Consider the following 16,363-nt stretch of genomic DNA (forward strand, 5'->3'; position numbering starts at 1 on the left):
GAAAGTCAAGGCAGAGCTTCCACTGGACTCCAGGACCACCCAAGCAACCTGCATAGCCCTTCTTGAAAGCAATCTGGGGACCAAGCCAATGTTGTTCTGCCAGCCCTTAAAGAGGGGGACTTTGGGCAAAGAATTAATGAACTGATTTTTGATGAAGGTATGAATCCCAATGTGGCATCAACAGCCAAATGTACTAGAAGACAACCCTGCCCAGATAGACTCATAAGAACCATAATCCACTCCAAGAGGCTGGCTCTGGATCAGGGGGAAGGGGTCAGCTTTAGTGCTGTTTTCTAGAAGTTTCTTTTCATGATTTTTTTTTAAAATCAGTTATACTAGAGATGAGAATCATTTCCTTCCAGGCCACAGCTCAGATAATTCCTCTCAGAAATTCCTCTCCTGCACCTAACCCCAATTTTCCCACAGATTATCTCTCATCCAAGGTGGCCCAATCACTTTCTCCCGGGATGTGGAAGTGAGTCCCAGAGTCCCAGAGGTGTTGCTGCTGCTTGGAAGCTGCTCATGAGCACTGCAGCAGGGAGAGGACATAGAGCTGGAGTCAGCGCCACACGCAAGGCAAAGCTCCCGGCTGCCAAGAGAGGGTAGAGCAAGTGTGCAAAGGACAGAGGGATGGAGGCTACGAGAGACAGAGACAACGCTATGGAAAGTTGTGTGTGTGGGGAGAGAGAGAGAGAGAGAGAGAGAGAGAGAGAGAGAGAGAGAGAGAAGAGAGAACAGGAGAGACAGACAGACAGGCTGACTGGGTCTGGCCGTTTGAGAGAACGCTGAGATACATGTGGTGGTGGAGGCATGGAGGCATGCCTGGGAGAGGGGCATGTGGCTCTGCCTGAGGACACCAGAGAGGTGAAGCTTCCTGACAAAGAATGATGATGCCTAAGGTGAGCACCAAGGATGAGTAAGATGAAGCTGAGAAGCAAGTAGCGGAAGGGCGTTCCAGGCTGCACATATCACAGGTAGAGGTATGAGGCATCGTGGCATGCCCTGGGACATCCTGCGAGTTGGGGATGACTAGACAGTGAGTAAGATTGAAGAAAGAGCAGGAGCCAAGACCCAAGGGCACACGTGTCATACTGATGAACTTGGACTTGGTGGTTGGTCAGCCGTGTGGCAGTGTTCATGGAGCAGCGAAAGATGCATTCCAAGGGTAAAAGAAAACATTTTAAATCTTAGATGCCCTATGAGGGCTGAAGATATCTATCAGAGCATTGGCAGCATAGAAGTGACAGAAATTCTAAGGTGGATGAGAAGTGAGGCAGTGTGAGAGAGAAGAGCACCGCACCAAGTATAGAACCCCAAAGAGCAAGACTGGGATCTTAAGACCCCAGCTTCCATCAAGGAGTCTCTGAAGAATAGGTTGACGAATAGAAGGAACACCAGGTGAAGGCTGTCTTAGGAACCAAGGAAGTGGGAAGTCTCAGGAAAGAGAGTATCAGATCAATAAAGCAGTCCAGAAAGATAAGGACTGAAATGTATCCAGTTTTCTTGATAATCTGGAAGTCACTGGAGACCAAAGTAGTTATAGTGGAGCTGTAGGGAGAGAATGCTGTGGGGTGGGGAGCAATGCAGTGGGGAGGGATACAATGTCCTAGTGAAGATGGCTCTTTTATCAAGCTCAGGGCAAAGGAAAGGGAAGAGAACAGGGTCCAAGGAAGGTGCTTTGGAGGAAGGGGAAGCTTGAGTATGTTTCTGGGGAAGGGGAGAGAGGTTGCAGACATCAGAGGGAGATAGGAGTAGGTGGAGTGAGTCCTGGAGGCATCAGAGGGAACACAATCCAGTGCACTTGGGAGGGGCTGACTTGACCCTGAGGAGGGATGCCTCCTCCTGGACACCAGGGGAGGTGGGCAGGTCTGTGTGAAACACAAGGAAAGCAGGATGATGGGAGCAGTAGCAGAGCTCAACCCAAGATGAACACTGGGAAGAAATGTGAACGAGAGCTTACCTGTGGGTCCTGACCCTTTCCAAAGAGAGTCCAGAATAACCCTCCAATTCTAAATGAATAGCTTCCTTCTACAGTCAACCCAGGAAGAAGGAAAGATCTGAGTCTGGGTCAGAAAATTAGCAGTTTTTTCAGGTATTTCAGGCAGCAGGTGACAACAGGTCTAGGATCAAAATGTAAGATGGTGCTGAAATGGAGCAGAGGTAAGAGTCACTGGAATTGAGGGAAGCAAAGAAATCTGAGGCTAGGCTCCTGGATAGGTGTCTCAGGCAAGAATAGATTCAGCTGCAAGCAACAGAAAATGACTACATGGTTTACATGAGCAAGGGGTATACATAGTAAGTCCAGAGTAGACAGATGTTGCTAATAGTTCAATAGCTTTGAAGACAGGATGGCCACTGTCACCTATTTCCTCATGGTTCAAAGATAACTGCCCCTGCTCCAGCTATCACATCTACAGTCAAGGAAGGAAGATGATACCAGCCATGTATGTCCCGGGGTATCAAGAAAGCAAATGCTTTTCCAAAAAAACATTTCCTTACCCCCAGCAGATTCCCACTGAGGTCTCCTGGAGAGAACTAAGACATGTGGCCTTTTATGAATGCAGGAGAAGCGAGGACAAGGCTGCCATGATAGAGTTAAACCCTGAGCCTGGACTCACTGCTGCATGGAACCAGATTCAAGGAAGAAGGGGGAACTGAACATTGGTCAGGTGAAATGAGATCTTCTGCAATAGTTCCTCTGAACTGTGAAAGCAATCTTGCCCTGTCCCCAAGGGTTGAGACTCAGGTTTTGTCTCCCAGCAATGCTGGGTAAGAGCTTCCCAGGACTCCTGCCCCCCCCCCCCCCCCCCACCATCCCCCTCCTCAGGGCCTTCTGGGTCCTCTGAGCAGAAAAGACAAGGCAACACAGAGGCAAACCTGGGCCCAAGTAGCTACTACTGGCTGCTAACTGGTTGTGAGGGCCCAAGGTCAAGTTGATCCCATTTCAAACCTCGGTGACCTGTTCTGCAGCCCATGGCAGTCCAGAGGACCTGGGCAGCAGTGGTGTCCCAGTGTGTGGCCAGGATGTCAGGCTTTGTCTCAGATCAGCCAGAGTGTGGGTGACTGAGCTCCTCCTGTCCCTCTGCCCTTTGTCCACTCCATCAAACACACCCTCTCACCACAGGGCCTTCACGTAAGCTGTCAGTCTAGAATGCTCCTCCCCATACTGTTCTCCAGGCTAACTCCCACTCTTACTTTGGACCCTGGCCTAAGCATCACTTTCCTAAGGATGAGGATGCCTCTCCTGGCCCTTTGCCTGCTCAGTTCTTTCCATTTTCCCTCACAGGAAATAATTCTGTATTAGTTAAGGTAATTGCAGCTGCTACCAAGTCAAGCCTGAGGCCTCAGTGAGCAAGCACAACAGCGGTTTATTTCCCTTAATTGTTAAGTTCAATGTGACCTGGGTAGCCCTCCTTCATCTCATAGCTACACCATCTCCACGGTGCCCAAGGCCATCAAGGCAGAGCAGAGAAGGTTGAAAGAGACACACCAGCTCTTAAAGTCTTTTCCTGGAGGTGACCCACTTCACATCCACTCCAGGTCCTTGGCCAAAATTAATCACATGGCCCCAACCCAAACTCTAAAGAGGGGAGATGGGAAATGTAGGGAAGCACACAGAATATTTGGTGATGCTGCCCGTCTCTGCCACAGCTCTTCCTAAAACCTCTTATCACAATTGTCATTTTATATTTGTTTACAAGCTTCTTTGATGACATGTGTCCTTTTCCTTAGGCTGTGAACCCCATAAGGGCAGAAACTGTGTGTGTGTTGGTGTAGCAGTCACCTTCAGAATACCTGTGGGTAGTAGGTGTTCACTAAATACTGAACGACTGAACTGAGTAGGTGGGCAAGTGGGCTCAGCAAATGGATTCACTTCCGGAGACAGAGAGCATCAATTCAGAGGTAAAAGAGGTGAAATTGACTTAGCAATTGGTGGGGCAGCTCATTTGACAGAAAAGAGCAAGAAGATCTGATAGGAGAAGGTGTTTGGGTCGAGGAGTGCCCTCCATTAATAAACCAGCTTTTATTAATTCACTTGCAAGCCCTGTGGCCCTCCCTCAGCTGCCTTGGGGGAAGAAGTAGGGAAGCCAGGAGCTGTGGGGGAGAAGGCAAAGGTCGCATAGCCATCACCAACACCCACTCCTAACCCCCTGACCCTACTACCGCCAAAAATAATGTAGCGGCAGCAGAATCTGCAGTCTCTATAATTAGGCCCCACGAAGAGGGGAAGCGATCTCAAAAAGGCAGTTGTTTAGCTCTGTTAGCTGTCTGGTAACTGAAGGGAGCCTGTTTTCCAGGACAGAGGGCTTAGAAACTGTTGCCTGAGAACAGGCAGGCAAAGGAAAAAGAAACTACTCAGGAAAAAAAGGCTTCAAACCTCTGGAAAGGTGGTGGACACGACGTATTTAAAACCCAGCTCTGCCTCTCACCAGCTCTGTGGTTGTGGCCACAGTACCCCGCTTCTCTAAACTTCAGCTTCCTTGTCTGCAAAATTAATTCTTCATCATCAATTCTAGACGCGCTTTCTTTTCACATTTTAACGTCTCTGAAATGAGGATGCAATTTGCAATCAATGGCAGGTTATAATATTGTTTACGGGTTGTTTTTTTCTTAACGTTGCAACATGTAGCTATGAATACTACACCCCAAGTGTCCTATATTTGATAAAATACAGTATTTCCCTTTTGTTTTAGGATCAGCTATTATCGGGGGTAAGGCCTCTGGCATAAGACCTGGGCATAATAGAGTCTCAAAATAATTGCTATTTTAAACTTATTACTTCATGATATAAAAAGAAAAACAGTCTTCAGACTCTTTGTGAATTGCTTGATTTCTATCCGCAGACTCTGTACAACTGTCATTATGGGCTTTAGGAAGTGCCCTTGCATGACTTGTTGGGTGAAATGAGCTCATTTTGCAGGTAGGACTGGAATAAAGGCTAGATGAGGGGGCGCAGAGGAGTGGGGGGGAGAGAGAGAACACCAAGAGAAGAGAAGTTAAAGCCGTAATATTAACTGATGACTTCATTGGAACTGTACAATCACAATTGAACTGTAGGAGATGCTGGCTCCAAGCCGGGAAAGGCAGGGAGCCCGAATGCAAGATCAGGCCTCATGAATGACTCAGCAAGGAGCAAAGAACATCCCGGATAACAAATAATCCTTAGCCTCAGAGAACCAGAGACTGGAAGAGTCGAGAAGCCATGAACTTTGATTATTGTAAAATTGGAAATTGAAAATATAAAACTTTTCTTTTTCATTGAAAAGATAGAGACCTTTGTTGGTGCAAAGCTCCCCACTGATTTGTAAAGAAATGAAGGAACTCTGTTAGGTACATGGGAAAGAATGCCCAAATTTATCCCCGGTTTAGATCCAGCTCCGCCCCCTCGCTGTCCATCCTCACCCCACCCCCACCACAAGTGATTTGCTCTATTTGAATTGCATCAATTTGAATTGTTGGAGTGGTCTTAGTGTGTGATTATCTGGGTATTTGTACTTGAGTTTAACACTTGAAAGTTTAATTTGGTTTTAGAAGTGCTTTTTATAAAAGGATTTCTTTTCTTTTTTCCCCACCACCATTTATGCCCCCTAAGGATTTCATTTCTTAATGGAGTGGGATAATATTTAAAGGCAAATCAGGGTTTGATTTGTATTGATCTGGAGAACTTCTACAGGATGTCAAATGTTTATGGTTTTTCAGATTAAAATGATAAGAATCAGGGAAGGACATTAAAAAATAAGCTTATAAAGAAACTTGGGTAAGTAGTGACTCAGGACATTCCTTTTTTAAAAAATATACTTTATTAATTTTTTACAGAGAGGAAGGGAGAGGGATAGAGAGTTAGAAACATCGATGAGAGAGAAACATCGATCAGCTGCCTCCTGCACACCTCCTACTGGGGATGTGCCCGCAACCAAGGTACATGCCCTTGACCGGAATCAAACCTGGGACCCTTCAGTCCACAGGCCAATGCTCTATCCACTGAGCCAAACCGGTTAGGGCAGGACATTCCTTATTTTAAGGAAAGGGAATTATTAATGAATTGTTTGGGGAATAGAACGGCCAATTGTTATGTTCCCTCTATGGCAGAAGAGAGTAAACGTGAAGATGCTCAGTTTTGTGTATAATTCAGTGCATGATTAGGTAAGTGTGTCCAGTTCTGCTAAGTGAAGGTATAAAGTTGTATTGCAAATTTACATTAAAAAATACAGATTCTACAAAAATGCAGAACTGAGTTTTTGATCATAAGATAGCTTGGCAAATAGCAACATGTTTATAAATATTTTCCATGATGTAATTTGTCCTTTAATTTAATCAAGATGACTTCTTTAGAGATAATTTTTGTTAAAGCAGTCAGTGATGAAATTTACATTTGAAAGCTGAGATAGAAATTGGGCTGGTTGTGAGGTAATTTTTATTTAAAAACATCCCATAGTGTTAGGGTTAATTTGCTTGGTAATTTTAATCAGAGACATACGATGATTATTGGTGAATGGGATGGGATTTTGCTTTTAGAGGTATCTCATCTACCCATAACCTAGCCTGTGCTCTAAGGTGGTTTGTGGTATGATCATCATAAAATAGGCTTGGTCCACTGAACACCTGTGATCAACTCATATCTACAAACTATAAACACTTCTAATAACAATGTTACATTGTTTGTATTTTATACATTTTGTTTTTTAAAATATATTTTATTGATTTTTTACAGAGAGGAAGGGAAAGGGATAGAGAGAAACATCTATGAGAGAGAAACATCGATCAGCTGCCTCCTGCACACCTCCTACTGGGGATGTGCCCACAACCAACGTACATGCCCTTGACTGGAATCGAACCTGGGGCCTTTCAGTCCACAGACCGATGCTCTATCCACTGAGCCAAACCGGCTAGGGCTATTTTATACATTTTGAAAGTAATTTTATATATTTTAATTTGAAACTTTGTTTATAGCATAGTCAGTCCCTATCCCTGGGGTGGTTGGAGAAGTAGCTGGAAATTTATGTGAATGGTCCCGGAGGCGGCTGGTAGAGCATGCTGTGAATGTGGAATCAGCATGGCTGGATGCATTAGGGTTTGCAGAAGCTGCACTGAAATTGTGACTAGACACATGGATCCTCAGTCTAGAGGAAATCGAGTTTCAGCTTGATGGATTTGATCTGGGTCATCTCCAACATACTTTGTGTACCTCATGTACTATTCCTCAGACACTGTGGCAATAGAAATAATATCTTCTGCATTGATCCTAAGATAGCCAGAGATATTGCAGTTCCTTGTTGGAGGCCCTGGTGGCAAGTGGCGGCCAGGTACCAAGTCCATCACCTACATCCTAGCTGCACCAGTCCGGGCATATGCCAAGGCATGCTGTCATCTGGACCACACCTGGACTGGAGAGAGCCTGTCTTCTGTACCATTCTAGGTGTGAACAATCCTTTCCACCCTGGAAGCAGTGGGTGGCAGCTTCCCTGGGCTCTCTTCCAGCTGTAGCAGAATCTTAAGAAGGTTGGATTCCAGCCAAAGCCACTGCCTGAGTGTGTCTCTGGTGCCTCATCCCATTCCCCTGACCCCTAAATACCTCTTCTTCCAGAAAGTAGGCAAGTGCTCACGCTGTCAGAGGTTCCTAGTCACCCTTCAGTCATATATGCCTGTATTGAAGCCTGTGGAGCATGAAGTTGCAGATTCCTGGTGAAATTGCCTAGAGGAAATCAAGTTTCAGCTTGATGGATTTGATCTGGGTCATCTCCAACACATTTTGTGTACCTCATGTACTGTTCCTCAGACACTGTGGCAATGCTTATAATGTCTTATAATGTCTGGCCTCCCTTTTGCTTTCTTCCTACTTTAATATTAGCTAGCTAGTTATGACAGTAACAATACTAGAAGCATAGCTAAATGGGTATATTCATCTTTTGAAGCGCAGGTCTTTCAACCACGACAATCTAGAAGAAACTTTACTATAGGGAGTCGTTAGCATGTTTTTGACCACACCCACCAGGACTGTTGTCTTTTTTTAAAAAATATATTTTTATTGATTTGAGAGAGGAAGGGAGAGGGAGAGATAGAAACATCAATGATGAGAGGGAATCATTGATTGGCTGCACTCCCCTCACTGGGGATCAACTTCACAACCTGGGCATGTGTCCTGACTGGGAATCTAACTGTGACTTACTGGTTCATAGGTCTATGCTCAACCCCTGAGTCATGCAGGCCAGGCAGGACTGCTGTCTTTGTAATGAAGGAAAACTGGGAGCTCCCGCTAAAACAGGACTTCCCAGAATCAGAGCTGGGGCCACGTTGCCAGTTTACTCATGTCTTGAGCTGTTAAGATGGTGGTTGTCCACAGGGGAAGTCACAGGACAGCTGAACAGAGCCTCAGGGCACAGGTGCTTATCAGGACAAGTCGGAGTGACTTGCTGGCTGCCATCCAGGGAAGGTCCTCACTGGAGCACAAATTTCACCTGGTCATTAAGGAGATGATTTTATTCAAGCTACTGCAATAAGGAGAACATCCATTAATGAGGAACATCTCACAGAAAAGGGAGGGATCCTGGGGTTTTATAGAGGCAGATAAACAAGGGAGTCATCTTAGAGTCTAATGGGTGTCATGAGGAAGGATGGAGATGAGACTTGCAGAACCTCCTTGAATTCCTTGAAGCTAAGATGTCTATGCTCTTGGTGATGTTGTGCATAGTCTTGTTATCTCTCATTGGAAGCATGCATGACTCATTCTGTTGGACTTCCTTAGTGGTCCAGCAGCAGCGTCCAGGGAGAATTCCAACCCTGTGCACGGTCTGCTGTGGTGTTGGTTCCTTCAAGGTGTATGACAAATCACCAGCCTTCAGCTCACTGTGCTTCTTAAATTTGGAGGGAAAGGCAAAGCAACCTGGAGTCTGGTAGGGATCTGAGCAATCAAGTTTTAGTTCTTGGTGATGCCAAGTCAGGTGAGTGGAAGAAAAAATTGAAACATTAGATTGGAGGATTGTAGCTGTATATTGAAGAAAACTGGAAGAATTGAAAATTTGGTAAGGATTGACCATTGGACAAGGCAAGAGATTGAATTCAAATTTTTCTCTTTTTTTTTTTTCTGAGAGAGGAAGGGAGAGGGAGATAGAGGTAGAAACATCAATTGGCTGTCTCATGAACACCCACTACTGGGGATTGAGCCTGAAAACCAGGCATGTACCCTGACCAGGAATGGAACCGTAACCTCCTGGTTCCTGGGTTGGTGCTCAACCACTGAGCAACACCGGCCAGACCCCATCGGTATTTAAACATGCCCAAGTCTCAGCTATCTTCTAGACCCTCTCTTCACCAGGCATTCCTTTCCACTTTCCTGTCTTGAAAATACACATAAAATGCACATTATTTCCAAATCTCTCATTCACACCTAAACCCACTGCCATCCCAGTGTCTCTTCATCCATTGCTCCATTGGTACAGCTCTCTCCAAGGTCACTAAAATGCTCCTGTTGCCACATCCAACTGATAGCTTTCAACCTTGTAGGTATTACTTGATCCTATCGCATCACTATTCTTTCTCTTGAAATGTGCCTGTGGAACATAACCCGCTCCTGTTTTTCCTCCTGTCTTCTGATTGCTCCTAGATGATGTCCATCTAACTAACTAGCCATACTCTCCAAAAGCCTGGTTTCCATCCCATATTCTTCATTCTCTCCTACCATATATATGCATCAAATCACCAAATACTGCCTTCTAAATACTTTTTTTCTAATTGTTTCATTCTTGCCCATGCCCCCTGCCATAGTCCTAGCTCAGGCCCCATTATCTCTTGCCAGGATGGCATTGCCTCCTACTGACCCCACTACCTCTGATCAGGCCTTCTTCTCATCCATGTGGCATAGAGGATCAGAATGGCATTTCTAAATCTAAAGTACACACCTGAGCTTGTCATTCCATGGCTTAAAGTTTCAATGTTCACTTCATCCAACCTCTCTCCACTGTCTTCATGTTGAAACTCAGTCTTTTCAATATGGATGAAATGGCTTTTCATTATTGGACTTTTGCTCATCTCTCCAACCTTACCTGTGCCAACTCCCCTCCTCAATCCTGCTATTAGTGACAGTATGGATGGACCTTGAGGGCATTCTTCTAAGTGAAATAAGCTCTACAGAGAAAGACAAATACTATACATTCTCATTTATATGCAGAATCTAAAAGAGCTGAGCTCATAGAAATAGAGAGTAGAATGGTGGTTGCCAAGGGCTGTGGGTAGAGAAAATGGGGAGATGTCTGATCAAAAGATACAAATTCCCAGGTATAAGATAAATAAGGTCTGGGGATCTAATATTCAGCATGATGACTATATTTTATACTAGAGGCCCAGTGCATAAAAACCATGCACTGGAGGGGGGAGAATGCCTCAGCCCAGCCTGTCCTCTCGCAGTCCAGGACCCCTTGGGGGACGTCTGCCTGCCAGCATCCCAGGGGGATCGGGCCTAAGCCAGCAGGCGGACATTCTTCTTGCAATCCGGGATCCCTCAATCCTTACCACCTGCCTGCTCACTCCTTACCACTCAGCTCGCTGAAGTTCACTGCTCCTTAGTGGCAGGCTCCTTACCACTCGGCTTGCTGCTCCTTAGCGCTGCCACAGATGTGGAAGAGGCTCCCGCCACCACCACTGCACTCGCCAGCTATGAACCCAGCTTCTGGCTGAGCAGCTGCTTCCCCTGTGGGAGCGCACTGACCACCAGGGGGCAGCTCCTGCATTGAGCCTCTGCCCCTGGTGGTCAGTGCATATCATAGAGACCAGTCGTTCGGGTCATTTCGCCATAACGGTCGCTTAGGCTTTTATTATATAGATAATTGAAAGTTATTGAGAGTAGATCTTAAATGATATCACCACACACATATACACAAAATCAAAATTATGTGAGGAGATGAAGTTGTTAACTAACCTCACTGTGGTAATCATTTTGCAATATAAACATGTATCTAGCCCTAGCAGGGAAACTCAGTTGTTTAGAGCATTGTCCTGATACACCAAGGTTGCAGGTTTGATCCCTGGTCAGGGCACATACAAGAATCAACCAATGAGTGCATTAATAAGTGGAAAAACAAATCGATGTTTCTCTCTCTTCCTCTCTATCTCTCTCCCCCTTCCTCTCTCTAAAATCAGTAAATAAATTTTTTAACACATGTATCCAATCATCATATTGTACACCTTAAACTTATATATGTTATATGTTAATAATATCTCAATAAAGCTGGGAGGGAGGGATAATAGCAATAAAAAAATTCTCCTCCTCTAAGCTCTACAGATTGAACTACTCATGTGCACTTCCCCAAATTCACTGTGCTTTCTGGCTTTTGGTGCTACTTGAATGGTTTTCCTTGAGCATTTCTCTCCATCTCCAACTGGCTAAATCTTATTCATGCTTCGTCTCACTATTGCCTGTTGACTTATGTGTCTCTCCTGGACTACAAGCTCACTGAGTTGCTCAATGTCTCATTCCCACTGCTTGTGCTCAGTAATTATGTGCTCTCAGTAAGTATTTGTTGAGTAAACAAAGCTTCAATGAGCTTTAGAGCAGGTTTGGTGGGTATGAGGCTATGGGAAGGGTGGGTAGATGGGAGGAGCAATTAAACAAGAGAGTTATAAAGTTCAAGCTTCAAAGGTACAGTGGTGGTGACCGAGAGACCCCGGGTGGGGCTACCCGAGTGATTGTTGAGGTGGAGTGGAAGTGAAGGTCACTGGGGCAGAGAATAGGAGGGAACTATGCTCCAACACATGAGATGAGTAGTACTTATGTTGCCAAAGAGAAGCTAGGTATGGAGTGGGGTAGAAGGGAAGCTGTGAGTCAGGCTCCAAAGTCTTTTCACAGGTGGTGTGATTAAGGAGGGGAGGTGCCTTCATCTCATGACCCAGCTTCAGCGGAGGAGAGGAAGGGAAATGATAGTGATGGAAGATTTATACAAGACCAATCATGACTCTGGAGAATGGCTACCCTGCCTTCTGAACCTGAGATCTATGGAGTCGGCACAGGAGAGTGAGGTGTCTCTGTAAAGAGGGTTTCAAGGTGAAGAGGTGGAGGAATTTCCCAGAAAGAGTTTGTGCCTACAAAAAAATATATATATTAATAGAATGGGCTTTCCAGAGAGCCCAGTGGAAGAAAGTAAGTGTAAATTTAAGTGGTCAAATGACAGGGCTCCTTCTGCTTTGGCTTCAGAATTTGTTCCTGCGGCAGAAATTTCTGCTGTCTTGCTGGAATCCTGCTCTGACCCTTTCAGTAAAGGGATAAAAAACTTGCATATGGGGTTGTCCACCCCCCTGCAGTCACTCATTCTGTGAGAAATTGGGTCTTGACTTGTTTTTGTGGGATGTCAGCACAATCAAGGCCTCCCTTTGGGATTACAATAAAAGAGGACTCCCATCTTTAAAAAAAAAAAAAATGGAAAGAAAGAAAGCTGTAGGGGTAAAGTCCTTATTGACCAAAGTTTCAAAATTAGATAAAACTTCCAGTCCACCTCTCAGGAGGGCCTGGCACCTCCCTGCCATGGTTACTGGAAAGAAGCAAAGAGCAGCTCGGGGACCAGCCGGCTCAGGCCTTTTAGTCAGCTGACTTCTCTCTGGCCTACACGGCTACGGCTTTTCTAACAGCTTCTAATATGCTTGAGATAATTGTCTGTGGTTGGGATGGACTTTACTTTTAACGTGCTGATATTTTATTTATATTTCAAACTTTTTATTTAGGTTTTCCCTATATACTCACTAGCAATAATAGTCTAGTTTTCTTTTTGTGTCAGTTGCTTTATTGAGATTTTGTATCAAGATTATAATGAGAACAAGAATAATCAGCACCCTCCCACCCCCTTCCCAGACCAATGGAATCACTATCTGCATTTCAACGGGAGGCCCCAGTCATTAAGCTAATTACGTGGACATTATAGTTTGAGAAGCTGCCCCAGGCCTTGTCATTTACTGAAAACTGCTCCTTCCCCAACATCAGTGTAAGCAACCTGGCTCTCCAGCCAGCACTTCCTTCATTCCAGCTCACTCCCCATCCTGTGCCGGTTCCAACAATCCTTTCACCCACCATTTCATGGGTCCTCCAACTCCTACAGGACGTCTCCCTCCTACTGCCTGCACCTCCACCCCCATTTCCTCACTGCCTCCTATCTGGCTTGGATTCAACAGTCAGCCATTACTATTATTCCTTTCTTGTATACACTCTCTCTTTCCTTTGCTTGTTGTCTCTGCATGGAGTTCCCTAACAGAAATAACCCTGGTTGAATACAACGCCTTCCCAGTAACCTGTGGCTGGTGAAAAACACAGAATAACCCTGCTGACCGGTCCTGCTTCACTCCTCCTCTTCCCTCAAACTTCCAACAGCTCCTCCCCTCCAGGCTCTGAGCTGATAATGTTGCCTCCCATCCTAAAATAAAAAACACACAAACAAAAAGAAAGAAAACAAGCAAACAAACATCCCTTTGACCCTACATTCTTTTCCAGCTGCCGCCTCATTTCTCTGCTCCTCTTTAGAATAAAACTTCATGAGAGTTCTCTACACTCATGTTCTCTCTTTCTAGAGCCCCATTCTCTCTAGAGACCACTCCAGTCAGGCTTTTCCGCCCACCTCTGCTGAAACAGCTCCTACCAAGGCCACTAGTTACCTCTATGGTCCTGACGCCAATGGCCAATCACCAACACCAACCTTGCTTGAACTATTAGCCAGAATCGGTGTCATTGATCCGTCCTCCATCCCTTGCTCTTCCAGCACATGAAGCTCTCCTGTGCCCTTTCCTGCCACCCTGGCTCTTCTCAGCAACTTTTGCTGGTTCCTTGTCATCTCTCCCTGAACTCTCAAGTGTTGGGGGCTTCCTGCTTTTCCTTGGCTTTGCCCTTTATTAACACTCACTCCCTAAACATTATCCCATTGAGTCTTGAGATTTTATTTGCTCTGAGGACTCCCAAAATTCTATCTCCTGCCCAGACCTCTCCTCTAAACCCCAGATTTCTATATCCATCTCCCTACTTGGGTGTCTCACAGGCAGTTCAAAGTAAATATGCCCCCAAATGTATTCCCGATTTCTTCTCTTCACATCTGCTTCTGTTTGTCTTCCCCACTTTACCAAATTGTAATTTCCAAATGCTTGATAAAATAACAAACAAACAAATCCTTAGAAATAAAAATCTGTCCATTCTACCTTTTAAATGCCTTTAGAACCCAACCACTTTTACTCCTCCCTGGACCCAGCCTGTCTTCTGTCGACTGGATTATTTCAAAAGTTTTCTAATCGGTTTCCCAGCTGAAAGCCTCATGCCCTTCAGACTGGTCTTCACAGCACAACCAGAGTGGTCCTTTTAAAATGTCAGACCACATCCTTTCTTTGCTCAAAACCCTCCAAATAGCTTTCCATCTCATTCAGAGTAAAAACAACAAAGATCTCATTTCAGCCTATATGGTTCCTGTTCTCTGCTCATCTCTGCTCTCTTCCCACCCTCAGGAGTCTCACCTTGCTGGGGTCCATGGCATCCCACCTCAGGGCCTTGCTGTTCCCTCTGCCTTTCCATGCTCATAGGGCACAACATGCTCTTTATTCATGTGGCAGCTACCTGTACAGGAGAGCTATAAATAATAATACCTTGTACTCTCTCCTTCCCTGGCCTGTGTTGCTTTTCTCCATAGCACTGAAAACCATCCAGTGTCATATATGTGCTGTTTATTGTTTGTCTCAGGAACAGGGAATGTTTTGTTTACTGCCCCACCACCTGGAACAGTGCCTGCACATAGTAGATGCTCAAAACCCCTGTCCAACTACAAAAAAAAAAAAAAAGGGCAACAGAAAAAAACAAAAGTAAACATGTACAACATTTCTATGTTCCAGACTCTGCTGTCTGGGCTTTGCAATGCCTTTTCTCCTTCATCCTCATAAGCCTATGTTCCTATATTCTTATACGAGTGCGTGAAAAACCCAGACATAGGGACAGGAAATAACCCATGGAGACTAATACTGGAGCTGGGGTTTAAATCCAGGCTGTTGAATCCTATTAATCTGGATCATTCTATCACTGTCCACACTCTCTCTCAGAGGACGCTAAAATGAGAGTTATCTGTCCCTCACATGGATGATAGTTTCAATCTACACAAAGTCGGCACTTGGTCTTTAGCAGAAATAAAGCGTTAAGAGTTGAGGAAGTGGTTGTGGAAAGTGAGCGTGAGATTCCTCCAGGAACCGTGCTTACACAGAAAAAGGGGCTGAGCACCAACATTAAAGTGGCAGATGAAAGAAGAGGAAGTCTCCATTCTCAGCTTCTGCATTTCTCTGCGTCCCCTCCCAACTCAACCTGGCCAGGGACTCCGGCGCCGAGTCCGCCCGGTCGCCAGGGGGCGTCGGAGGCCGAAGGGGGCGTTGCGGCGCCGCCCCGACGTCGCGCCTTGGCGGCTGCGCAGTGCGCACGTCAAAGCCGGGCTTCTGGTCAACTGGTAGCGATGATGTGTGCGAGAGACCAAGAACGGTGCAGCCGGAAGAAAGAAAAGGCGGCGGCGGTACTCGATGAGCAGCCCTAGCCAAGGCGATCGAGCACAGCAGTGATGCGGCCCGGCGTCGAGGCCCCAGGGCCGCCATCTGCCCGCGCAGCCGCCGCCGCGGGAGCCCGTCATTGGGAGCAGGAGCCGGCGGAAGACAACGGAGGGGCCGAGCGCCCGAGCCGTGCCGCGGGGACCGAGCGAGCAGCCCGAGGCGGCGGCGGCCGAGGACGGGGACGGCGACGACGCGGAGGCTGAGAGGGAGCCGCCCGGCCCAACCCGGTGAGTGACCCTGGGCCCTGCCCTGCTTGCGGCGCGGACGCCGGCTCGGCTTCCGCCTGCCCTGCCCGGCCCGTCACCGGCCCCGGGGCTGCCTCCATTTTCTCGGGCCGCTGCGGCCCGGCCTCTCGCGGAGCCTTCCCCTCCTGCTCTCGCCGATGCCGCGCCTAGGGGCCTGCGGCGGGGTCTGGGCACCCGGGCTCTCCCGCCGCCCTTCCGCGGGTCTCTGGCCGGGCAGGCGGCGGCGCGGGGACGTCCCGGCCGGAGTCCGGAGGGCAGGGCAGTGCGGTCCGGGCCAGCTGTCACTCCCATCAAACATGGGCCCCCGGTAAACTTTCTGCTCCCCGGAGGCAGGTAGTATCGCCGTGCCGTTCCGTTCGGGAAAATGCCTAACTGACTTCTGGTGCGGAATTGTGCGGCCGGAGCGTTCCCGAGTTCGGTTGAACCCGCCCGGGCGCTGACTGCGTGCGGGCGCCCTGGTCGTCCGCTCCGGAGGGATTCAAAGGTGAACCCGGGCCCGCGGTCTCCTCCCGCGAGGAGCTTACGCCCTGGTGTGGGTGATAAGAGCCGGACACAGATAATCCGATACCAGGAAGGCG

General features: G+C 46.9%; 1 protein-coding gene across 2 annotated transcripts in view; it reads left to right on the plus strand.

Annotated features, from left to right (window-relative positions):
- Nucleotides 1-15,561: 15,561 nt before the first annotated feature.
- Nucleotides 15,562-16,363, plus strand: part of CAB39 (calcium binding protein 39) — a 74,982-nt gene continuing 74,180 nt past the window's right edge. Inside the window, exon 1 of one of the 2 annotated variants that reach the window (XM_023762277.1) lies at nt 15,562-15,767. The gene's annotated coding sequence lies outside the window, so the exon portion shown is untranslated. The remainder of the gene's footprint in view (nt 15,768-16,363) is intronic. The other variant, XM_006082628.3, reaches the window with a different exon arrangement.

Source organism: Myotis lucifugus, unplaced genomic scaffold (genome assembly GCF_000147115.1).
Source record: "Myotis lucifugus unplaced genomic scaffold, Myoluc2.0 scaffold_3, whole genome shotgun sequence".
In the NCBI taxonomy this organism is placed as follows: Eukaryota; Metazoa; Chordata; class Mammalia; order Chiroptera; family Vespertilionidae; genus Myotis; species Myotis lucifugus.